This window comes from Lissotriton helveticus, chromosome 7, assembly GCF_964261635.1.
Source record: "Lissotriton helveticus chromosome 7, aLisHel1.1, whole genome shotgun sequence".
Lineage (NCBI taxonomy): Eukaryota > Metazoa > Chordata > Amphibia > Caudata > Salamandridae > Lissotriton > Lissotriton helveticus.
Window position 1 is genome coordinate 676984019 of NC_136068.1, and position 26717 is coordinate 677010735.

Genomic DNA, 26717 nt, shown 5'->3' on the forward strand with positions numbered 1-26717 from the left:
GGCCCGGCTTGCTTGAATCCTGATGGAGCAGTGAGAAAGGGACTCATGTCTGAGTATACCCTGCCACACCTATAGTGGCCAAAAACGATACAGAAAAGGGGGTCTGTTCATCACCACCCCCTTTTCTGAATCATTTTGTCCACCATAAGCGTGGAAGGGTATACTCAGATGTGAGTCCCTTGCTCATTGCACCATCAGGATTCAAGCAAGCCGGGCCGAAGACGGCTGTAATGCCAGAAACCGGTCCCCGGAAGCTTGTTTCCTTCCCAGTGTAAGAATTGCTTTTGTAGTCTGGTCTGCCCTGTTCCCATGATGCACTGGGCCAGGGACAGACTAATTTGCATATAGCCAGGTTCTGAAACTGGGATGGTGCAATGAGCTAAAAAACGGTGTTGGATCTAGCCCTGATCTCTTGACTGGGTGAGAGTACTCTGCTTAATTTAGAGACTCTGTCCATCACCACCACTTGTTGTAAATAATTTTGTCCACCCTAAGCGTGGAAGGGTATACTCAGATGTGAGTCCCTTGCTCATTGCACCATCAGGATTCAAGCAAGCCGGGCCGAAGACGGCTGTAATGCCAGAAACCGGTCCCCGGAAGCTTGTTTCCTTCCCAGTGTAAGAATTGGCTTTTGTAGTCTGGTCTGCCCTGTTCCCATGATGCACTGGGCCAGGGACAGACTAATTTGCATACAGCCAGGTTCTGAAACTGGGATGGTGCAATGAGCTAAAAAACGGTGTTGGATCTAGCCCTGATCTCTTGACTGGGTGAGAGTACTCTGCTTAATTCAGAGACTCTGTCCATCACCACCCCTTGTTGTAAATAATTTTGTCCACCCTAAGCGTGGAAGGGTATACTCAGATGTGAGTCCCTTGCTCATTGCACCATCAGGATTCAAGCAAGCCGGGCCGAAGACGGCTGTAATGCCAGAAACCGGTCCCTGGAAGCTTGTTTCCTTCCCAGTGTAAGAATTGGCTTTTGTAGTCTGGTCTGCCCTGTTCCCATGATGCACTGGGCCAGGGACAGACTAATTTGCATACAGCCAGGTTCTGAAACTGGGATGGTGCAATGAGCTAAAAAACGGTGTTGGATCTAGCCCTGATCTCTTGACTGGGTGAGAGTACTCTGCTTAATTCAGAGACTCTGTCCATCACCACCCCTTGTTGTAAATAATTTTGTCCACCCTAAGCGTGGAAGGGTATACTCAGATGTGAGTCCCTTGCTCATTGCACCATCAGGATTCAAGCAAGCCGGGCCGAAGACGGCTGTAATGCCAGAAACCGGTCCCCGGAAGCTTGTTTCCTTCCCAGTGTAAGAATTGGCTTTTGTAGTCTGGTCTTCCCTGTTCCCATGATGCACTGGGCCAGGGACAGACTAATTTGCATACAGCCAGGTTCTGAAACTGGGATGGTGCAATGAGCTAAAAAACGGTGTTGGATCTAGCCCTGATCTCTTGACTGGGTGAGAGTACTCTGCTTAATTCAGAGACTCTGTCCATCACCACCCCTTGTTGTAAGTAATAGTATAGGTTGCATTGTACATTTCATAATTTTTGTTTCAAAACAGTGCAAGTGGTATTTTGTTAATTATGTGTAGGAAAATAACCATATGTGTATTCCTACACTACCTATTCGCCAGAAATACAACTATGCCATCCAGTGACAAAACCGTAAAAAATAACATGCGAAAACACCTTAATCTCCTTATTCACCATCACCAAAATTATCCATCAAGTGACAAAATAATTTTTATATTGTCCATAAACTGACCTGTGCGTATTCGCAGTAATATAGTCTGCGAACACAAAAATTAACATATCTGTATACCAACAGGTTTCAAATGTTATCAATACTAACTGCATATGCTTCATTTCGCCATCACAAAATCTAAGTGTCAAAATACCTTTCATGTGGCGATAATTCCAGGCCACATGATCCCGTGGCGTGAGGTGAAATCCAAGCTTTCCAAACTCAGTATTTGAGAGTCTTAAATAGTCCCACCGCTAGCCGGTCTCCAGAATCTATATGGGACAAAAATAACAATGCCCAATCTCAGTGTGGCCCTATCTCCAATAGTCCATATCTCAAACTCCCCCACCGCTTGCTTGCACATCCTTCGTGCTCAGGGAACGTATATCACACCCCCTTACCTCTTCTGATTCACTGTGCGCCCATCTTGCGTCCTCTGCCACACGCCGGTACACTCGAGTGCAAGTGCCAGCATTTCTCCCAAGCGTTGGAAATATCGTATTTCCTAGTCACGTGATCATGTAGAAGCGCTTGATCACGTGTATGTACCTACGCTAGCGCCGTCTTAGGTTGGTCACGTATTCGTATTCATTATAGGAAAACAAGTATTTCCTGCAAAATAAATGGCCGTAGCTGCACTATGCACCAATAAACATCAATTTGTTTGTTATCTTGATGGCATGTAAATAATGGGCAAATCCAATCTACCAATGTGAAACAATTAATAACATTGCGCTCAGTATTGGTAATAGTGAAGTGTTAAGTGCATGCCACTACCCCACTAAAAACCATCACCTGTATTTCAATAGGGTCGTGGGGAAGTTGGTTCCTCCCCAAGCTAGTATAAACATTGATTACGGACTCAATAAGTCCTGTGTCTCAAAACCAGTGTGGTTCAAAAGGACGTGAGGTATGAGATTCGTGCCACCTGTTCTAAAATCGCAGTCATTTGATCCTATGTGATGTCGTAAATAACCTGTGAAACCTGCCTATACCAAACGAATATATATTCCTGTTGATATTATGTGTATGTTTTATCCACTTTATATATAGGTATATAAAGGTTATGTGTATGTTTTATCCACTATATATATAGGTTTGTCAGTGACTACTCCGTGTGAGTGACAACATATGAGCGTGATTAGACTCAATATACCCAATAGCACACCAATACATTACTTTTCACTGTTGTCATAGTGTTTGTTATCATTGTTACATCAGATTACAAACAAATCCCATTGCATACTACTGCAGCATACAGGTATTGTGTGCACAAACAGAGGTTGGTGTGCTCATCTACCTAGGAAGTAATGCATCTCGTGGTCAACATTCATCCCTGTCTCAGTTGTCCGTAATTTTAAGATCCAGGATGCTTCATTTCTACGTAGTTGTAGTTCTCTGTTACCCCCCCTTGGGTGTCTCATGGTCTGCACTATTCTAAAAAATGAAAAATCTTTGTGTTGTCCTTGTGCATGGCAGTCTGCAGTGTGTGTTGAGATGGGGTATCTGCGGTCACTTTGTTTCACCGCCCTCATATGTTCCCAATTTTCTCACGTAAAAGTCTTATAGTGCTTCCCACGTATATTTTGTGGCATCTACATTCAATTATATAAACTACAAAGTTTGTGCTGTAGTTTATATTTGATTTGATCATGTATTGTTTCCCATCAGGGCCCTTAAAATCCAGTTTCTTGTTTTAGGCCCATTTGCAAGCTGTGCAGCGTCCACACCCAAACAATCTAATCGAGCAATTAGTCAACCAGTTTGTGTTGGTTCTTTGTGTGGGGAAGCTAGGACTTAAGATGTTCCTAAGACACATCCCTCTCCTATACGTTATCTCTGGCTTGTTCCAAATGGCATCAGTCAGTGTACTATCTTCCCTTAGGACATGCCAGTGTCTGTTCATACTTCTGCTAAGTACACTCGAGAAGTTGTTGTAGTTTGTAATCATTCTAATTTTGGTGTCTGTTTTCCTCTTTCTAGTATTCTCTCTTAAAGTGTCTTTCCTTTCTGTTTTTTCTATTATACTCAGTGCCTTGCCTAGAGTGCTTCTGTCATAGCCCCGGTGTCTGAAGCATTGTGTCATTGCCTCAGTACATGCGTTGAAATCAAGTTCTGAGCTGCAATTGCGTCTTGCTCGTTCATTTTCCCCAAAGGGAATTGCATTTATTTGGTGTTTGGGGTGGGCGCTTGATGCATGTAAGACAGCATTGCTTGCCGTGTTCTTTCGATAAAGTTTGCTATGAATTTGGTCATTTTTGACGTATAGTTCTATATCAAGAAAGGTTAACTTCTCTTTGCTAAATTCATATGTAAATCTGATGTTAGAAGTGTTGTTATTGAGGTTTTGACAAAGTCTATTAGTTTTGCCGTGTCTCCTGTCCAGACCATCAGGCAATCATCGATGTATCTGCCTCAGAATAAAATGGAGTCAGACCATCTTGTGCCCTCTGGGCCCCAGATCCACCGATCCTCGAGCCAACCCATGAACAGGTTGGCATACGAGGGCGAGAACCTGGAACCCATGGCTACACCCTGTTTCTGTCTAAACCATCTGTCTTTGAACAAAAACACATTATTGTCGAGAATCAATTCTTTTATCAAGATTAGCATCTCTGTGTGTTACCAAGTGATTGCTGATCGTGTGCTAAGTGTCTTCCTGATTGCTGTCAGTCCACATTCCCTTTTAATGCTAGTATAAAGGGCCGTCATGTCCAATGACACACGTGGCATGTCTTTTTCCCAAGTGATGTCAGAGAGGAGTCCCAGAACGTGTTTTGTATCCCGTATAAAAGATGGTAGAATATCTACTAACGGTTTCAGGAAAATGTCTACATACTCTGACAATTTTTCGGTTGGTCCCTCAATCCCTGATATTATGGGCCTCCCTGGTGGAAAAGGTAGGTTTTTATGGACTTTCGGGAGTGTATAGATGCAAGGGTATTTGGGTCTATCAACCCTAAGATAGCTATATTCCTCTTCATCCAATACGCCCATTCCTTGCCACTGTTTGAGATGTCTATTAATGTGGTCACTCAGTTTCCAAATTGGATTGGTCGGTAGGGGTTTGTAGCATTCCAAGTCCCCTAGTTGTTAGAGGATCTGGTTATCATAGTCTGTGCTAGTCATGATAACAATATTTCCCCCTTTGTCCGCCTCCTTATTCGTTATACTTTTGTCATTTCTTATTTCCTTAAGCGAGTGTCTCTCCCCCCATGTGAGGTTGTCATTCACTATTCGTGGTTGATGTTTTTTAAAGAGAGTCATGTCTGTCCAAGTCGTTAAGTACAAGTTTGTGGAAGATGTCAATGTTGTTGCCTGTGTGTAGGGTGGGTGTCCATTTAGATTTATTCTTCAAACCTCTTGCACTCTGTTCATTACTGATCACATTCACATCCTGCATAATAATATCAGCAGTAATTATCTCATCTTCGCAATCAGTAGGAGAGAGTAGTAATCTAGTATCTAAAATCTCTTGGATAGTGATTTCACTCAGAACGTGCATTTGATGCGGAACATTCATACCTTTATTTACTTCATTATACATCATGAAATTTTTTTTGATCTTCATTTTTCTCACCTTCAAAATAACATACATTCCTCACAAACCTCGCCTGCCCCACTGCACACTGCTTTCCCTCTTCTATAAAATTGAATTTGAAGGTGGGGACTAATTAAGTCATCCACTACTAAAGATTGGGGAACATCCTTTACAACGGGGATGTTACCCCGCAGTGCAGTTACGACGCGTCTTTTACAACGCAAGTCGTTACTACGACTTGCGCTGGATGGCGCTGTGGGATAAGGAATCTTGTAATTTTATATTCCAACACCTTCCCTACTGTTACGGGGACTGGTGTTGGAATGTCAAATTATAAGATTCCGAAATCCGCACCCTCCAATGCAAGTCGTTGTAACGACTTGCGTTGTAAAATCTGCGATGTAAAGTACCGCGTTGAAAACAACTGCGTTGTACTGACATACATCCCTAAAGATTCCGCTTCTATCCTATCACTCACCCAAAGGAAAGAGGTCCTCTTAAGCCGGAACTTCCCATAAGATATACTTAACCCCACGTCTCCCTGCCCCTTGCCAATCATTACCCTATGTAGTTTCTTGCCCTCGCCCGAAGAGCTCGGGGGAAGCTCCCAGTGTTTCCTTCCCTCCTAACTCACATTGTAACAACATGCCTTAAATGTAAACTGAACATCTTCTAAATGTTCATTTGAAAGACTGGTGGAAAAGTAGAAATCTTAAGGCACAGCTCTAAAATACTTGAAATGTATTTGCCTAGTGACAACAATATCAGAAGTGCACAGAGAGAAAAGGGACAATCTAAAAACAATTTACAACATTGGAATGTTGGAAGCTCCATTGAAAATAGTTGAGTGCTCTGGGCTTCTAATGGCCGTTAGAAGCACGGAGCACTCCATTGTTTTCAATGGAGCTTCCAAAATTCCAATGTTTGATGCCTCACCGAGCCCGAGGACATTTCAACCCCCTCAGGCTCTGTGAGGCCTTTGTTTAACAAATTAGAACATTCTGTCCTCTAGGGGTGGAATGTTCCGATAGCCTTAAGCAGGCTCTACCAGCCGTTAAAGGCCCGCTCCCTAATTAAAGGCCCTCTCCTTCGACTCGGGCCTTTAACGCTGCAGCAGGCATTTAATGGTCGGTAGTGCCCGCTATGGCGGATTCTAGGGCTATATTAGAAATAAATCATTACAGATGGCACAGATGTGTGTATATTTTTGAAATTTCTATTTTTCACATAGTTGACGGTTTCAAACCACTTGAAGCACAGTATGTATTAATCAATAAAAAGCAGAAGACTCAAGTCTAGTCAAGCTTACGGGGTTCTAGAGAGTGAGGGCATTCAAAACTATGTGGCGTGCAAGTACCAATGTTCAGGGGCCGCCTGGCTGCGGTCAACATTTTGCAGTCTGCTCAGGTTCAAGCAGATTTTCAAAACAAAACTTGGCACAGGTTATTGTCATTGAAGTAGGAGTAGAGTGGCAGCACCCACTGACATAGAGGAAAAATCCTATTATCTGAGACGGCGATCAGAAACAGAGGGATATCTCTGGCCGTTGCATTAAAGAGCATCAAGCACAAAATAACGGGTCCAAACTTAATCCCTTTGCTAGAAGTATTACAAGCAAGATTACTACCGTTGATAACCTATGGCAGTGAATGTATGAGAGGGAGAGACGAGACCACCTTAGATAAGGTGGTGTCCAAAGGAATGCAAATAATATTCAATCTCCCAACATTCGCAAGCACAACTAAGGCTTGAGTTCGGCCTCCACAAACAACAAATAGCACGCAAGGGTGCCTACGCCAAATGTTGGCACAAAATAAAGGGAGCTGAGACAGGTACTTTGAATTCATATTTATGGAAAGTGCTCGAAAGAATAAAGACTCCCAGCAATGGTCTATCTCCAGACAGCAATCTGGGAAGTAAATGGGACTCACAAATGTTTCAAGCAGCTCGTAAACAAAATAGTGAAGACACTATCTCTGGAAGAAGAAAAAGCCACACTCACCTGGAGGGCCCATGGGTGGTTTGTCATCCAGAGTTATACTAGGTCTCTACCAGAAGCTTATTTGGGAACAGGGTTTTCACGGACTGTAAAGGAATCTTTCTTGCAATTGAGGATGGGAGTTCTACCAGCAAAAGAACATCTCCCCCCATGGAAATGCTTGGAAATAAGAACGAACTGTAGACTCTGCGGTGACCAAAAAGAGTACATTTTGCATTTACTGTGCAGCTGCAAAGGTCTAGAGAAAGAGCGAAGACTATTATTAAAGCAAATCTGGAACCAAAGACGGCTTCGAACACGCAGAAAAGCATTAAAAGCCTGTTTTGCAGGAGGAGACATTCAATTAGCTTGTAGATTGGTACGGGTCATGAAAATAGCAAAAACCATGTTAAATCCTCCTGCTAGCACATGAATTGACTAAAAATGCAAAAATTCAAAATTCAATTTCAGATTTCTTTATCTGTTAAGCAGTCCTCCTGTTAGATTTGTTGTACATTTTTAGGGTACAGCAAGTAGAAAAAGCATAAGTTAAAGTTTGCTAATTGGAAACACTTGGCTTTCAATTTTTAATCGAGGTTTGTTTAAAGAGATTTTATAATTCTTATTTGTAGTAAATAGTATAAACTTAAAAGTATAAACACAGAGGGAGGAGCCAAGATGGCGATCGAGATGGCTGCGTAACCGCTCGGCTCCGTGCGCCTCCTCACCCCGCGCATACATCCTGGCACTTATCCTGAGCTGCAACGGCATCTACATGTAGGCGAGGAGTCACCTTCACTTACCGCTTGCTCCTGAGGCTTCTGCTTGCTGCGAACCCGTTGGAGTGTCCCTGACAGTTTTGAGGCCTACGCGGAGCTGGGTCCGGGGTCTCGAGTGCAGGGAGTGGCCGGCTGCGAGTGCAACAACAGCGGCCTCTGGTGGTGGTGAGGACTCGGCCGGAAGAAACTGTAGACCTGATTGCCGATGGCGAAAGTGCCGACCCCGCCCGACTGGCGGTGACCCGTGTGGGGAGTGTGATGCCGCTGGGTCGAGGGTGGTATATGTTTATTGGCCCCCCACTCCGGTGTTGTGCCCGGGCCCATAGCTGCCATTGCCCGGAGTCGGCGTGCTGCCCCCAGGGTGCGGCTGAGTTTTTAGCCTTTTGTGACTCTCCACTGAGACACCTGCCCTGGCCTGTGATAATCCGCTGAGAAACCTGCCTTGGCCTGTGAGATTCCCTTTAGTGACTCCTGTCCATCCCTGATGTGAGACCCGGTCCCGTGGTGAGGTGGTGAGGGACAAGGCCGGAGCAACTGAGATGGCGGGGAGCACCCTCGTGTGCACACCTCACCCGGGCGGAGAAACCTTTCTGAGAGAGAGTCCTGGGGTCTGGTGACTTGAGAGGGAGCCCACGTTCGGAGATGTTTTGGCTGCATTAACAACTCTGCATGAGACCGTGATCCGGGGCGCCCGGGAGCTGGGACGGAGGATGGCCGCCATTATTGTCCTGCCGCTCCACGTGGGTGGGGCTGAATCGCAAGGAAGCGCCGCTGTGCCCGCCTTTGCGTCTGTGTTGAACGTCCCAGCTGTGCCTGTGTTTGTGGAGACGCTGATAGTCCCGGCCCGTTGCATCGCTCTGGACTGCTCTGTTGTGTTAGGGAATGCCTCGTCTGGATCTGCATATATACGGCGGCGGAGGAAACAATGCCGATCCATGGTTTGGGTCGCCCCGGTGGCGCGACAACGATTGTTGGATTGTGTGTTTTTCTCATCCTGGCCTATGAGACTGTGTCCTGCCTGGGGGATGTTTCCTGCATCGGTGCTGCCACGCACGGAGTTCCGCCATGCGTCCTTGTCTGGGAGTTGGGGGCTGCGGTCCCGTGGAGCAGTGGCGCCTCTCGGACCGCCCAGCTCGGCTGGACCCGCCACATTGTACTGTATGCCGATTGACGAATGGCCATATGTGGGTACTATTGATAGGGGAGGCCAGGGATGATATCGTCTGGGATATGATGGAACACATTGTCGGCTGACGGTGTTTTAGAGGGACACTCCACGGAGACGATGCCGATTGCCTATATTCTTCTTGCTACTATGACTCTTCTGACTTTGCTTCTGCTGTATACTGTGCGCGATAGGGGAGGGGGGGCCGGGTGGTCTGCTCGATGGCCCTTCTCCGTATTTTTTTCCTTTCTTTTTCTCCCTCTTTCTTCTATATTTCGGGTCTCTTTTTAGGGCGATAGGCACGCTGCTGGGGGGGTAGGCCGTAGCCTTCTGCAGGGGTGCAGGGTGGGGGGTAGGGGGGAGCGAGTTGTTTCTTTGTCCTTTCTTTGTCTCTATGGCCCTTTGCTTCGTCTTTTTCTGGGTGTCGTCGTCTTCATGTTTCCTACAATCTGTTTTGTTTTTAATGGTGGGGATGTTGATTCGCCATGCCGTGTATGTGTTGTTTATTTTAATCCTGACTCCTACGCCTTGCCTCCGTGTCTTTAATTGTGCTCGCACTCCTTTCGGGGTTCTGTTTCATGTTGCTATTGTAGGATTGTGTGTGACTGTCTGGCACTTCTTCTGATGTTTTTTCAGTTTAATTTTTCTTCATTGTAAAATTGACCTGCTTAAATCCTTTATTTCACGCTTACGCTCAAATACGAGTTATATCCTGGATACTTACCTGCCCCGGCTTATCGACCGCTGTTTCTTTTACATGGCTCTGCCTACCTTGCGACTTGCTTAGCGGCCGGCCGGGATGGTTGTAGGCCCATGCTTGTATTGCTTTAAAGTGTAAATAAAGGTCTTAAAAAAAAAAAATGTATAAACACATTGTAAAATTTTAAGCGGCCTTAAATTAACCTCATTGTAATGAAATTAGTTGTTTTATGCGTTTTTGTAAAGGTGCTTTCTTTTGTATTTTCAGCTTAATTGCAAAGATTTTTTATCAATCACGCAATAAAGAAATTTCAATTTCAATTTTCACTTTCAATTATTATCTGAGAGGATCTCAGTCAAGCATTTTGAAGTAGGTACTAAAGTTAAATGTATCAATCAAAGTGTTATCTATGGCAAAAATTGCTTTGTAAGGTAGCAAAGGCTATAATATAACCTTGATTGGGGTTGGAAATAAGAGTGTGTGAGAGAAAGATTGGAGGGAAGCACCAGGTTCTCGTGCACTTTCTAGACGTGCAGACTTAGTAGGGACTGGCAATATGGACTTGGGATTAGGGTCCAACCACATATTCAAACATCTTTGTCTTAAAGGGGGTTATTTTCTGATTAAATTTGTGATATTAATATGATTCTATTGCAATTGAAACGAAAACACAAGAACATTTTCCTATCCTGTACTCAACTAGTCTTCAACTCCATCTTGAAAAAGAAGGCTGCTGCTGTCTCATAATAATCACCATGTATCTATTTTCTCTCATCTGACACAGCACACAGGAAAATATGTACTGTTTGTTTTGTAATGAAATGCTCTTGTCAAAGAACTCAGGAAAAGGCCTCTTCCTGCTTGCATTCTGTGGGCAGAACATCTATCCGTCTTTCCATTGTTTATTGTACCATATTTTTTCAGTTACCTCTGTTGATATTAGGTTTACATTTCTGAATTGTGATTTGCTAATGAAAGCATACATTTGCTCATCTGATACAGACTGCTTATTTCTTCATTGATTTCTATGGTGAAATTCATCATAAAAGACCCCTGCATTTTGGGGTTAGCTAGATCTTTTTGGTCTCTACAAGAGATGCTTCACGAATACCTATCATTTGGTTGCATAATTTGAACTTGCGCTGTGTTCTGGGTTTGTTCACTACTGCATCTTTTTCTACTGCTGAGAGCCTTTATGGTAATTCATTTTCTATGTGCAATAAATGATTTATTGAACAGAGCTATATTTGCCTTTTGTATTGTGCTTTAATATTTTTAAAAAAACCTTCATTGTTTTAACTAAGTTCTTGCTCTCAAACTCCTTTTTGTGTCAATCATTTCTTGTTATTCACTGTTTTTTTGTAATTTTTAATCTTATCTATTCTTGAGGTCAGTACCGTCCCTGACCCCACGATCTGGGTGCCACCATATGTAGATGATCTAAGTAATAGCACCAGCACGCCCACATTGCCACATCCATAATAGCTAGAGAGAGAGCTCTGAAACCAACGTGATCAGCTACATTTAAATTGAGTTCACTGGAAGGCTTTTGCTGAAGAAGAAACATCTCAGTATCCCAGTAGTGCTGGATGGGGTAATGTATGCCTAATATCTTTGTACTGGTTCTGTTCTCTATATCATCAGTCAGCACCAGGCTACCCTTGTAGGATCATTCCACGTCTACAACATTATTTAATATTAATATGTTGTCTCCATAGTGGGACAGTGCAACTAAGAGATGGTGCATGCTCTTTAGAGTTGCAGTCCTGAACCACTTTTTTTGTAAATACTTCACTTTTGGTTTCTTTATGATTCTGGGCAAATCTATCCAGATGGACTGCAAAATGTTCTTGTGGTTTCTGCATGCTCACTTCCCCAGATGTTTTTCATGCAGACTTTTAAATCAACATATCATTGTGTTAATTTTCTGCTTTATCTTGGGTCTTCACCTATCTTCACTGTGAATTTCATGGCGTCCTTGTTTTAATCAGTTCATGGTAGCAATATTTCTCCAGAGCTGAATGCTTGCACCAGCCTCTTGAAGCTCTTATGGTAAGACAGCATAAGAGCAATATAAAGTTCCTCTCTATGCTGGTGATGGGGAGTCTCCTCCTGAAGTCCAGACGCATGCCAAGTTCTTGGCCTATTGGGTGCCAGTATATATACTTTGCTTGGATTGCTGTCTATCAGTCGGAGCCAACCAAGAGCCAGTTTTCTTCGCTTTCTGAAATGTTCGTTATTGAAGAGACAGTGAATGCACAGCATTTGCTCCCATCTTTCCAGGCTTTTCCATTGGTAAGCAGAGCTTATGCCAATTAGAACCACAGTGCTTCGGTTGCTTGGCAACAGTCTGCAGGACTTTAAAGAAGTCACACACTCCAGAAAGGTAGGAACACCAGTTTATTCATCCAACAACACCAACTGCCCCGGCAGCAACTGTCAACTATGATACTCCCCGTCACCAGTGTCCCACACCCATCAAGAACTCAGGAAAAATGGAAGTGGCGGTTTCAATGAGGAGCAGGGAAACTGGTTTGAGAGAGGGAGAAGTGGAATTCCTCCAGCCCACTAGACAGATTTAGTATAAGTGGGAGGGTACTGAACAAGGAACTGGAAGGATGTCATACATACATTTTATGGAAACAAGCCTGCAGGGGACCCCCAATTTTGTGCAGTCTCTTACACTGTGCCCCCAGCCATCCTGCACTTGGTCTCCTGGCCCCACACATGCAACACACTCAGCATTCTACACTACAGAGCCACACATTAGGGAATAACTTAAAATAGTGGAAACGCAGAGTAATTGGGGAGCTGCTTCTCTAAATGTCTAGAACACATCCATCATTGAATAAGTGAGGCCTACCTGCCTCTGACCGGATCTGAAATGGAAGCGCTGATAAAATTGTTTGCTAAGTATTGAAAACATTCCTTTTTAGAAGGCTCCAACTGTTGAGTGGAACTGTCCAATCAATGCCCAAAGTCCGTTTCCTGGGCATCCTGTTTGACTCAATGAGTTCTGTCGTGCCACAGTCAATGCTAGGGCCAAGTTTGAACATATTTAGAACATTATTCCCAGTACCTAGCATATACGTTTATTGAGTCTGTCACCTTTATTTTCATGCCACACACATTGGTCTTCACAGACATTGCTGCCAAGGGGGAGTATTCCATGTTTGATACCGTCAGCCGGTCTTAACATTTTATTTTATTTATTTATTTTTGGGGATTTTTAAAGTGCAGCATACACTCAAACTGGGTTTCATAGCGTTTTGGAAATTCGGTAAAACACAATACACAGGCACCAGAAAGTTGAGGGTGAACAAGACAAAATTGATCGATTGACAGGAAATAACCAGGTTTTCAAAAGCTTGCAAAACTTCAGATGGTTATGTGGTAGCATTATTTTCTGGGTTTATATTCTCATGAAACATAATAATGATGAACAGTGGTTTCTATGTTGGGGCCAATACGCAAATGCTGAATTAATGTTTATTCAAGCTAAAACCACTTTAATGTGATGTATAGAAATGTTTTTTTATTAGAACATTTTAGTCAGGCCACATTTTTATGAAACGCCATTTTGGATAAAATGGAGGCTACTCTGATGCTGTTCTATGATTCACTCCTGTATTCACCTCTCCCAGCCAAGTCCCCTGCACCTTTTCTCACCTTGCTAAGCTCTGCTGAAGTGAAGAGAAGCTGATGTAATAGATTTTTACTGTGGTGCTTTGAATTACATTTCTAGTGTTTCTGTTGCATGTTCCACTGTAGTTCCATTGCTGGGCCTAATTCAGGGGTCTTCAACCTTTGTCTGTAGTGAGAGCTACTTCTGATCAGTGAAAATCCGTCAGCTACAGAAGGATAAGCAACTCATGTATTGCGAACTGATAGCCCCCACGCCCAGCTTTATTGACTTTAAGCCTAATGTCCATAGAGCCAGATACTAAGGTTTGAACAAAATACTTTGACAGAGCTGCCTAGTGAGTCAGTGAGAGAGTGGACTTTGGGGGTTTATGAAGATGTGTGCGTATGAATGAGATATATGTGTATGGGTGACTGGGAGCCCATGTCATATGTACTTGTGGCACAGGACATACCTTTTGCCAAAGGTGGCACAGTAACTCGTATACGACAAACATAAACATTTTCTTAAATGGGAGAAATTTTAAGTGCAGAAAAATGTTCTGCAAAAAGTTTCATAATATAGAGCATTTTGTTCTCTGCTTTAACTTCCTCCCACTTAAAACAGTGGCTGTATTTTTCAGTTATTAATATGGCACCATGTCTATCAGCCACTGTAAGCAAGAAACTTGCTGTGTATAAAGGTGACAGTTTGAAATGAGAGAAACTTAAACTGAAGAGTTAACTTTATGTTTGTGTATAGTCCATAAAACTCATCATTTATATTTTCTCCCATTTCCAAGTGTCACATTTACCAACACCAGGCCTCCTGCTCTTAGTGTTTTGTAGACACTGTGCCATATGTATTACTGAAAAATTACTGCCATTTGTTTAAATGAGTTGAATTTAAAGTGAAGAAATATGCTTTATTAACCATTATTATATATCTGGCTTAATTGAAAGTGGAAAAAGACATTGCGACTTAATGTTTAGTAGAAATATTTTACCTTTTTAAAAGAATTACTGTATTTTTCAGTTACAGATATGGCACAATGTCTACTGGCCACTGGGAGCAAGAAGACTGCTGTCTGACACTTTTCAATTGAAGAAAATTAAAATGAAGAGTTAACTTCATCATTAAGGTAGCTTTCAATTTTAATTTTCTCCCATTTAAAAGCTTTTAGAAACATCATTTTGTTCTCAGCTTCAATATTGAGTTGACAAGGTTTTAAGAGTTAAATACCTAAGTGCTTCAGTTCTTTACCTCCGTCGAGCCAGGTCATATATTTGACTGAGCACTGCTCATTATCAGGCACAGTTATCTTCAGCCTGATGGAAATAATGTAAAACAAACACAGCCTTCCCCTAACTTGAAAAGGAAAATGGGACCCTGTGGTTATTAAAAAATTAACTGGAGACTGTGAGCTACTCTGAAGATGTCTGTGAGTTACAGTTAGCTCACAATCAACTGGTTGGAGACAAATGGTCACTATTCAATTGTGTGAAGTATCATTGTTGAAATGTCTCAAATTAGTTTGAACATCTCCGGATGTCAATATCATGGAAGATGCTCAATGCTTTTTTTTTTAAAAAAAGGGATAGTTCTGATGTACTTAGATAGTGATGTGTGTTATTCTGATTTTCCAAGATAATTTTTACTTCTCATCATGCCATGATGATTCTGCTCTTTCTCTAATTTGTTATGCACGAAGTGTGTATATGATCCCCTTGATTCTGGGGGTGAGCCATACTTTTAGAGAAGACTTTACTTTTCTATTAGGGATACGGCCGATTTCTTTATGATTTTGCTGCACAATTTGGATTTAGATTGATTTCTGATTTTTGACTACTCTTTCTGTATAATTCTACATCTGAGCCTTCAAGGTATTTATTCTATACCATTTAAGTTTCTGAGATGTTTGTAATAAAACATTTAAACTTGTCTATGATCTAGAACTCAATTATTCAGTGGTCCCAGTTACTTATGAATATTAATTTGCTACATTGGTGTTTGGGATGATGCCTTTTTGTGCAACATCAACCCAGGGGAGAACCATCTGAGATACATTTTTGGATGATCTGAATTTTGGGGTGTCCCCAATATTGGGGTATGCTTCTGCTCCCACTGTTAGGTTCACTAACAGGAAGAATGGAAGGACCTTCCAATGAGCAGTAGCAGCAGCGACAGGAAAGACCCTGCCTCCAGGTGCATTACAATGAATTGCTTTGCAGATCTGAGATGTGGTTGGTGGTAATCCAAGCGGGATGATATGAAAGCATTACATATATGCCTCTTCTATATTAGTGTGAACAAATGGAGAATAGGCTTAAAAAATGAACCAGAAGAAGCAATACTTCACAACTGAGGAAATTTGTTACGAGGAAATTAGAAAGCTGTTGAATTAAATACCCAGATCCCTTACTGGGGAAATGTGCAGGCATAGGGCCTATCTCTGCCACCCAGAGTCAGAGTTCCGAAAAGGGCAACGGATTAATGGGAAATAAAACTTCTGTCTTGTTGCCATTTAGTTAAACGTGGATGAAGCTCATCCAATGATGGACCTTGCTAAAAGAGTTCCGAATTTGATTTTTAGTGTGCTCTCTGTCAACAGATTTCTGAATAGCAATTTGGGTATTGTCTACGTATAGGAACAGCCCAGAGACAAAATATTCGATGAGATGGGCTAAAGGAGTCATGTAAATATTAAATCATAAGAGCAACTGGTCACAATTTTGGGGGATATGGAATGAGCAGCATCTGGGAAATGAAGTTACGGGTGGGAGAGACATTTTGTGGGAGCATTTAGATACAAAACCAGGGAACCAGGCAAGGGAAGCTCTTTATTGCCGAAGTTAGACAACCTAGACAAAAGAACAGAGTGACTCACTGTGTCTAAAGCCTTAGACAAATCAAGTAAAATTGAAATGGTTGGAAAGTCTGCACAATGGCACAGTTCATCAAGAGCAGATGATGCCCTCAGTTCCGTGCAGTGGCCTGAATATAACGCAAGTGAGCAAGATGTAGACCATGTTTACTTTCTACAAACTCTGAAATACACAGCTTTCTGTTCTAAAATAGACAGATAAGGTACTTGTGAAATTGGCAAATAATATTTGCCATGTTGTTTAAATGTAAAGATGTTTTTAAATATTGAGATCGCATAACCTTGTTTTAATGGTTCAAGGACAATTCCAGTCAACAGCGAGTCATTCACAATCATTCTGAACCAAAACCATCCTGTAAAGAGAATGTCCTGTATAAGGTACTGCAAAGGGTAAGCAGGAGACCACGTGACACTGCTAGCGGAGACCAGAGTAATGAAATTAGCAGTGTCTAAATATATTTCAAATGAGCGAAAGCAGCATCAGTATGATAGAGTGAATCTTCAACTGGGTCTGGAGGGGAGCAGCAATCAGATCAAACGGAAGCCTATTATCAAAACATCTACAATCAGGTTGCAGTGCTTTGACGAATGTTCTGTGAAAGATTGCTTGGGAGGATCACACTATTCATTAAAGTAAAGATGTCTGCTGAGATGTTAGGAGTATTAAAAATCTTTCTGGAGTATAAATTTAGCTTAGATGTCCTAATTTCATGACTATAAATGTGGTTGAATACCTGCCATTTCTGTTTAGCTGTTGCACCATATTTCTGCTGCCAATATCTTTCTGTTGCTCGCAGAGAGTGTTGGGAGGTGGTACGCTCTGGCTTGAACCAATCACAAGGAATGGGAGTCATTTTTCTTGGTCAGGACACAGGAGGAGCATGGTCATCTGCAGCTAACATTACAGAATCATAATAGGGATTCAGTAGATTCCAAGGCACCCTCAGTACAGGGACCATTTGCAATTGTATCAACAAGCGAATTGACTGAGACAATGATCACCCTCCCAAACTTAATTTCAGGAAGGACAGTTTTGTAAACTTTTAAGGGTCTACTTAATCACAGGAATGATGCAGTCCAGAGTGATCAGATCATGGTAGCGGGATGGGATGAAACGAATAATAGCATTGGGAGTCAGAGCATACAATGTCCAAGTCATGACCATTGCTGCGAGCAGCAAGACAAAGAATGATCTTAAAATCAAACAAGCATTTGCAATGCAATCGATCTCGCCTTTGGGACCTTATATGTATTTAGCTATGCAGCTCATTAGCCTGGGTGCTGAAATATCTTCTGTTTGTTTAATAGACAAAAACCAAGGCACATTTAAACAAGCGCGGCCGAGGCTGCCAGCGGCGCGCCGAAATCAAGCAGTTTTATACAAGACCTATTGGCTATGCCAATGCTTGTTTTCAGTTTGCCATGCAGTGCTCGTTGGGGTTTGGAGTGCCATCCAGTGGATTCCCAATGCCAAAATTTCTAAAAATCGTTTACCAAGTAAGATTGATTGATTGATTGATTGTAAGATACTCCCCTGAGGCGGAAGCCGGGGGTATAGCTCGTAATTGTTTTTTAAAGTGTGCATTATATTTTTTGTTGGTGCATTAGACTCTGTTTGCTTTGACAACTTTTAAAATCCAGCTCATTACCTCTCACGCCGATCCTTAACCCTGCTCCCTGCGCAGCCGATTAGGTGCTACGCGGTGGGAGAGAGGGTTGTAGCCGCCATACTGGGTGTAGGGAAAGGGTTGCGGTCCAGTTGCTGGCTGCCTCCCGCCCTCCCAGGATACATAAAACATGCGAAAGCGCCTGCGCGCTGATTGATTGTAAGATTCTCCCCTGAGGCGGAAGCCGGGGCATAGCTCGTAATTTTTTCAAAAAGTGTGCATTATATTTTTTGTTGGTGCATTAGACTCTGTTTGCTTTGACAACTTTTAAAATCCAGCTCATTACCTCTCATGCCGATCCTCAACCCTGCTCCTTGCGCAGCCGATTAGGTACTACGTGGTGGGAGAGAGGTTGTAGCCGCCATACTGGGTGTAGGGAAAGGGTTGCGGTCCAGCTGCTGGCTGCCTCCCGCCCTCCCAGGATACATAAAACACGGTAAAGCGCCTGCGCGCTGATTGATTGTAAGATTCTCCCCTGAGGCGGAAGCCGGGGGTATAGCTCGTAATTTTTTTTAAAAGTGTGCATTATATTTTTTGTTGGTGCATTAGACTCTGTTTGCTTTGACAACTTTTAAAATACGGCTCATTACCTCTCACGCCGATCCTCAACCCTGCTCCCTGCGCAGCCGATTAGGTGCTACGCGGTGAGAGAGAGGGTTGTAGCCGCCATACTGGGTGTAGGGAAAGGGTTGCGGTCCAGCTGCTGGCTGCCTCCCGCCCTCCCAGGATACATAAAACACGCTAAAGCGCCTGCGCGCTGATTGATTGTAAGATTCTCCCCTGAGGTGGAAGCCGGGGGTATAGCTCGTAATTTTTTTTAAAAGTGTGCATTATATTTTTCTGTTGGTGCATTAGACCCTGTTTGCTTTGACAACTTTTAAAATCCAGCTCATTACCTCTCATGCCGATCCTCAACCCTGCTCCTTGCGCAGCCGATTAGGTACTACGTGGTGGGAGAGAGGTTGTAGCCGCCATACTGGGTGTAGGGAAAGGGTTGCGGTCCAGCTGCTGGCTGCCTCCCGCCCTCCCAGGATACATAAAACACGGTAAAGCGCCTGCGCGCTGATTGATTGTAAGATTCTCCCCTGAGGCGGAAGCCGGGGGTATAGCTCGTAATTTTTTTTAAAAGTGTGCATTATATTTTTTGTTGGTGCATTAGACTCTGTTTGCTTTGACAACTTTTAAAATACGGCTCATTACCTCTCACGCCGATCCTCAACCCTGCTCCCTGCGCAGCCGATTAGGTGCTACGCGGTGAGAGAGAGGGTTGTAGCCGCCATACTGGGTGTAGGGAAAGGGTTGCGGTCCAGCTGCTGGCTGCCTCCCGCCCTCCCAGGATACATAAAACACGCTAAAGCGCCTGCGCGCTGATTGATTGTAAGATTCTCCCCTGAGGTGGAAGCCGGGGGTATAGCTCGTAATTTTTTTTAAAAGTGTGCATTATATTTTTCTGTTGGTGCATTAGACCCTGTTTGCTTTGACAACTTTTAAAATCCAGCTCATTACCTCTCACGCCGATCCTCAACCCTGCTCCCTGCGCAGCCGATTAGGTGCTACGCGGTGAGAGAGAGGGTTGTAGCCGCCATACTGGGTGTAGGGAAAGGGTTGCGGTCCAGCTGCTGGCTACCTCCCGCCCTCCCAGGATACATAAAACACGCTAAAGCGCCTGCGCGCTGATTGATTGTAAGATTCTCCCCTGAGGCGGAAGCCGGGGGTATAGCTCGTAATTTTTTTTAAAAGTGTGCATTATATTTTTTTGTTGGTGCATTAGACTCTGTTTGCTTTGACAACTTTTAAAATCCAGCTCATTACCTCTCACGCCGATCCTCAACCCTGCTCCCTGCGCAGCCGATTAGGTGCTACGCGGTGGGAGAGAGGGTTGTAGCCGCCATACTGGGTGTCGGGAAAGGGTTGCGGTCCAGTTGCTGGCTGCCTCCCGCCCTCCCAGGATACATAAAACACGCTAAAGCGCCTGCGCGCTGATTGATTGTAAGATTCTCCCCTGAGGCGGAAGCCGGGGGTATAGCTCGTAATTTTTTTTAAAAGTGTGCATTATATTTTTTGTTGGTGCATTAGACTCTGTTTGCTTTGACAACTTTTAAAATCCAGCTCATTACCTCTCACGCAGATCCTCAACCCTGCTCTCTGCGCAGCCGATTAGGTGCTACGCGGTGGGAGAGAGGGTTGTAGCCGCCATACTGGGTGTAGGGAAAGGGTTGCGGTCCAGCTGCTGGCTGCCTCCCGCCCTCCTCTGCCCTCTATAGTATGACCATCACATCCCGTCCGCGCAGCGGGCGCGCCAAAGGCAAGCCCATCTTTGCCCGTCTGCGGCCGGCCGGGGCTAGGGGCTACGACCCCTGCCCCCCCACTAGGACAAAGGAAGCACTACAGCACAGGCTCCCTTTATGCGCCGAAATCAAGCAGTTTTATACAAGACCTATTGGCTATGCCAATGCTTGTTTTCAGTTTGCCATGCAGTGCTCGTCGGGGTTTGGAGTGCCATCCAGTGGATTCCCAATGCCAAAATTTCTAAAAATCGTTTACCAAGTAAGATTGATTGATTGATTGATTGTAAGATTCTCCCCTGAGGCGGAAGCCGGGGGTATAGCTCGTATTTTTTTTTAAAAGTGTGCATTATATTTTTTGTTGGTGCATTAGACTCTGTTTGCTTTGACAACTTTTAAAATCCAGCTCATTACCTCTCACGCCGATCCTTAACCCTGCTCCCTGCGCAGCCGGTTAGGTGCTACGCGGTGGGAGAGAGGGTTGTAGCCGCCATACTGGGTGTAGGGAAAGGGTTGCGGTCCAGTTGCTGGCTGCCTCCCGCCCTCCCAGGATACATAAAACACGCTAAAGCGCCTGCCTGCTGATTGATTGTAAGATTCTCCCCTGAGGCGGAAGCCGGGGCATAGCTAGTAATTTTTTTAAAAAGTGTGCATTATATTTTTTGTTGGTGCATTAGACTCTGTTTGCTTTGACAACTTTTAAAATCCAGCTCATTACCTCTCACGCCGATCCTCAACCCTGCTCCCTGCGCAGCCGATTAGGTACTACGTGGTGGGAGAGAGGGTTGTAGCCGCCATACTGGGTGTAGGGAAAGGGTTGCGGTCCAGCTGCTGGCTGCCTCCCGCCTTCCCAGGATACATAAAACACGCTAAAGCGCCTGCGCGCTGATTGATTGTAAGATTCTCCCCTGAGGCGGAAGCCGGGGGTATAGCTCGTAATTTTTTTCAAAAGTGTGCATCATATGGTGCATTAGACTCTGTTTGCTTTGACAACTTTTAAAATCCAGCTCATTACCTCTCACGCCGATCCTCAACGCTGCTCCCTGCGCAGCCGATTAGGTGCTACGCGGTGAGAGAGAGGGTTGTAGCCGCCATACTGGGTGTAGGGAAAGGGTTGCGGTCCAGCTGCTGGCTGCCTCCCGCCCTCCCAGGATACATAAAACACGCTAAAGCGCCTGCGCGCTGATTGATTGTAAGATTCTCCCCTGAGGCGGAAGCCGGGGGTATAGCTCGTAATTGTTTTAAAAAGTGTGCATTATATTTTTTTGTTGGTGCATTAGACTCTGTTTGCTTTGACAACTTTTAAAATCCAGCTCATTACCTCTCATGCCGATCCTCAACCCTGCTCCCTGCGCAGCCGATTAGGTGCTACGCGGTGGGAGAGAGGGTTGTAGCCGCCATACTGGGTGTCGGGAAAGGGTTGCGGTCCAGTTGCTGGCTGCCTCCCGCCCTCCCAGGATACATAAAACACGCTAAAGCGCCTGCGCGCAGATTGATTGTAAGATTCTCCCCTGAGGCAGAAGCCGGGGGTATAGCTCGTAATTTTTTTTAAAAGTGTGCATTATATTTTTTGTTGGTGCATTAGACTCTGTTTGCTTTGACAACTTTTAAAATCCAGCTCATTACCTCTCATGCCGATCCTCAATCCTGCTCTCTGCGCAGCCGATTAGGTGCTACGCGGTGGGAGAGAGGGTTGTAGCCGCCATACTGGGTGTAGGGAAAGGGTTGCGGTCAAGCTGCTGGCTGCCTCCCGCCCTCCTCTGCCCTCTATAGTATGACCATCACATCCCGTCCGCTCAGCGGGCGGGCGCGCCAAAGGCAAGCCCATCTTCGCCCGTCCGCGGCCGGCCGGGGCTAGGGGCCACGACCCCTGCCCCCCACTAGGACAAAGGAAGCACTACAGCACAGGCTCCCTTTATGAAATTAGGACCTCCGTTGCGACAAGCTGTTGTCACTCCTATCACCCGTTGGAGCTACCCCATGTCTGCCCCTATTGTAATGTAGAGCTTATCACTCCACGAAACAAGGACGACTGGCGGGACTTCAAAATGTTTCTCCTAAACTGTAGGTCTCTACCTAAACATAGCCTGGAATTATCATTGTTGCTGGATGAAATTATGCCTGACGCGGTCTTTTTGACTGAAACATTGCTAACCTCAGATTCCGAACCTGACTTGGTGCAAGCCCTCCCGCCAGGCTACCAGATTGCCCGCAAAGACTGCGCTCTTGGAAAGGCAGCGGGCTCGCAATCATTTATAAGGACCAATACACGTGCCGCTGCACCTCTGAGACTATCACTGATTGCGAAAGTATGTCCTTTTCTATTGAATTTTCCCCCAACGACAGTTTCTCGGGCATGCTTATCTATCGCCCCCCTGGCCCACTTAAACAGTTTCATATAGCCCTACCCTCTTCCGTAGCCGACCTGGTTACGTCTCCATCCAATTTTACGTTGCTCTGCGATCTTAATATGCATTTTGATAACATCTCTGATATCCCCGCCGTGGAGCTGACGGCGAGCCTGGCCGCAGTCCAGCTGGAACAACTTGTCCTATCCCCCACTCACGTAAAAGGTCACCTTTTGGACCCTGTATTTAGTAATTGTGCGTACCTCAAAGTAGGCGCTATCAGTTGTCTCCCCTGGACTGATCATTTTCTGATCCCCTTTACTTGGACTATACACAAATTCTTACCCCGCACCCTTATCCCGCGAAAAATTAGAAACTGGTCTAGACTTCCTCTGGACCAGTGGACCAGTTCCCTTGCAACCTCTAGACCCATATTCACTCGGGACCCTTCATCTGATAACAAGGAGTACGAAAACTGGATTTCAAAGTCGCTTGACTCCATTCTTCCCCTCCGTAACACCAGCTTAAAGAGGCAGCGGAAAACAGCCCCCTGATATTCGGAGCTTAGAGGGAAAAAACGACTTTGTAAGAAGCTTGAAAGGAGGTGGCGCCTGGGATATGCTGCCACGGATAAAGCTATATACAGGGAGGCTATTAGAGCCTACAAATTAGAAATTAAGGCAACACAATCTGTCTACTATAGTGATAAAATCATGTCGGCCAGATCAAAACCTAAAGAGATGTACCAAATAGTAAAGAGTCTGACCACGCTCCCACCACCCTCAGGTACTAACTACAACCCACTCTCCCGCTGTAATGATTTAGCGGAATTTTTTTATCAAAAAATAAATAAAATTTACTTATAATTTCCAGACATAGATTTAGATCCCTCTTTCCAAGGAGTACACTCCCCAACAGAAGCTGAGCACTCCCACCAAAATATCTTAGACCATTTCCCCCCGTTAGACTCAGAAACACTTGAATCTTTGATGCACCAAGTAAAGTCAGGCTCCCCATGTGATCCTGCGCCCCGTGCATGCTGGTTTCAGCTAGCCAGGCCATTCGCCCCACGATAAAGGAGCTACTTAATTCCTCTATAGCTACTGGTACCGTGCCACTCACCTGGAAACAAGCCATGGTGCGAGCACTCCTGAAGAAGCCTACCCTTGACCCTAGCAACCTCAACAACTACCGCCCGATCTCTCTGCTTCCCTGGGTGAGCAAATTCCTCGAGAAACACATTAACATCCACATAACCTCGTTTCTCGAGAGTAACAAGCTGCTTGATGTCACCCAGACGTGTTTCCACCCCAAACACGGGACGGAAACTGCCTTGCTGGCGGTAACAGAGGAAGCCAAGCGGATCTTGGATCAGGGGGGATCAGTGGCAGTTATCCTCCTTGATTTGAGCGCCGCGTTTGATACGGTGAACCATAAAACTCTTTTGCGCCGTCTCCACAGTCTAGGAGTATTAGGAGAAGCTCTGGCCTGGCTTAAATCCTTTTTGAGTGACAGGACCTTTCAAGTCTTTGAGGGAGAGTCGGTCTCCGCAAGCAGGCCCCTGGGCTGCGGGGTACCTCAGGGCTCATCATTGAGCCCTACGCTATTCAATGCGTATATGAGACCGCTGGCTGAGATCGTGCGTCCTTATGGCATTAAGATCATTACATACGCGGACGATACTCAGCTAGTGGTCTCTCTCACGCACAAGAACTGCCAGCAACCACAGATCAGTCTGACAACCTGCTTGGAACAGGTCAAGAGCTGGATGACGGCATCGTGTCTCAAGCTCAACGGAGACAAAACTGAGCTTATGCTCCTCGGCCCCCCAGCTCTATCCACCATTGACCTTCTATGGCCCGCCAGTCTGGGTGCGCAGCCCACACCTAAAGACAATATAAAAAGTCTTGGGGTGTGGCTGGACAAATACCTGACCCTTAATACCCAAGCAACTAAACTATCAGCAACTTGCTTTGGACTCAGCAGGATGATAAAATAAATTCTCCCGCTTCTACCTTTTGAAGCCAAGCAAGTTGTTATGCAGGGCCTAATTCAATCCCGTCTTGATTTTAGCAACGCCCTGTACTTAGGCGTGCCTGAATATTCTTTGCAAAAACTTCAGCGGATCCAGAACTGTGCTGCACGCACACTGCTCAGTCTCTCACGTAGAGTCTCGGTGGAGTCTGGGTTGAGAACTCTGCACTGGCTCCCTGTTAAGGAGAGAATCAAATTCAAGTCTATGTGCATTTCTCACCAAGCCTACTGGAAAACTGACCCAGCAATTAGTCACTCTCTGGTCACCCCTTATTGTCCCAATAAACAGCTTCGCTCCACCCACGCCTTCTTGGCGGTAGTCCCTCGCATCAGGAGATCCAGAGCTGGAGGTAGGTCATTTTCCTACAATGCGGCCAGGCTATGGAACTCACTCCCTTTCCACTTAAGATCTAATCCTAACTTGCTGGCCTTTCGCAAGCAGCTCAAAACCTTCCTTTTTAATAAACCAGACTAACCCCTAGATTGACCACATTAGGAGGCACGAATCTTGCTTTTTTAGCGCCTGGACACCTCAGGGCAGCAGCTGCGCTTACTAAAACCCCTTTTCATTTCATTTCATTCATTTCAAGAAGACCCTCTTTACAACTTTAACAGCCATGCTTTTTCCCAGACCCGATACTTAAGTAGCTATGTACTTTACAGATTAGTAGGCCATTTACTTTAACATGGCTTTATCTGTTGTAGCTATTTGTATAGTGTAAAAGTCAATAGGCTATGATTTTAATATCGAAAGGCAAGCAAAACTAATGCATTATTACTAGCAACACGCAGATATCTTATTGTAATTACCTGTCTAGCGATTAAAAGCATGGAAAGTGAAAAGGAGCCTAATTGAAACTATTAACCTGTCTTAACGCGGCGTGAGTTGTGCTATTAACAGCCTGCGTAAAACAAGTTGATATTAAGCAGAGACAAATCTGTCAGTGAGAGAGTTGGTACAAATGTTAAAAATAGTGTTGCATCGGTAACCGTCACCAGCACGAGAGGGAGTTTCACATGCTGTTATGCGCGAGATGAGGCAGACATTCCAGTGTGTTTGGTTGACTGTGAGCTCGGAACTGTCCCAAAAGCTCAGAGCAACGAACGCTGTCTTTGTGTTTGTGGGTTCCAGGCCGGCAGCAGCGCCGTCCTGAATAATGAAAAGGAATCCAGGAGGCAGGTGTGCCTTACAACTAATCCCTGCTGACGAGCAGGCGGTAATCAGGTGCACGGTACTTACGAGCTGTTTCACCCATCCGTACATTGTCAGTGTTAGTCATGGGTAGAGGTGTTGTACGACCGGACCCTTTCCCAATTTTTTTTCTGCCTTTTACGTGTTTTACACTAGTTGTGGCCTCCAACTTCCCTATGGCCTCCACATTCACTACGGGCACTGTATGTGTTCCGTACAACGTGCGCGCAGGGTGAACGCTTTGCCTGGGTTTAGAGACCGCTTAGCTGGCCACAAAGGGATCCACGCACCTCACGCCAAGTTTGTCTAGTAAAACAAAAAAAACAGCCCGTCCAGAAGGTTCCGGCGCCCAAGGCAGTCAGGGGTCGTGCTATATCTGTACCTGCATGTGTTGCGTTGTTCATTATGTATACCCTGCGCAAAGTTCTGTATTAAGTAAGTTACGTATTCACAAAGGGATGCATGCACCTCGCGCTATGTTTGTCTAACCCAGTAAAACCAAAAACAGTCCGTCCAGAAGGTGCCGTGCTGAGGAAGTGAAACATGCATTCTTTTAGGGCTCAAATATAGTGCTTACCGAGTAATTGAAGGAGGCCGTGTCCCTCAGCAAGTAAAAGAACCAATCCTTGTGGGTGGGGCCAAAAAGCAGACAGGGTGGCGACCCTCAGTGTAATGATTGCCTCCAGTGCAATCATTACACTGTGTTTTGCATAAACCATGACGCAAAATGACTCGCATGAATTAAAAATGCAGGCGGAGCAGCGACACCACTTC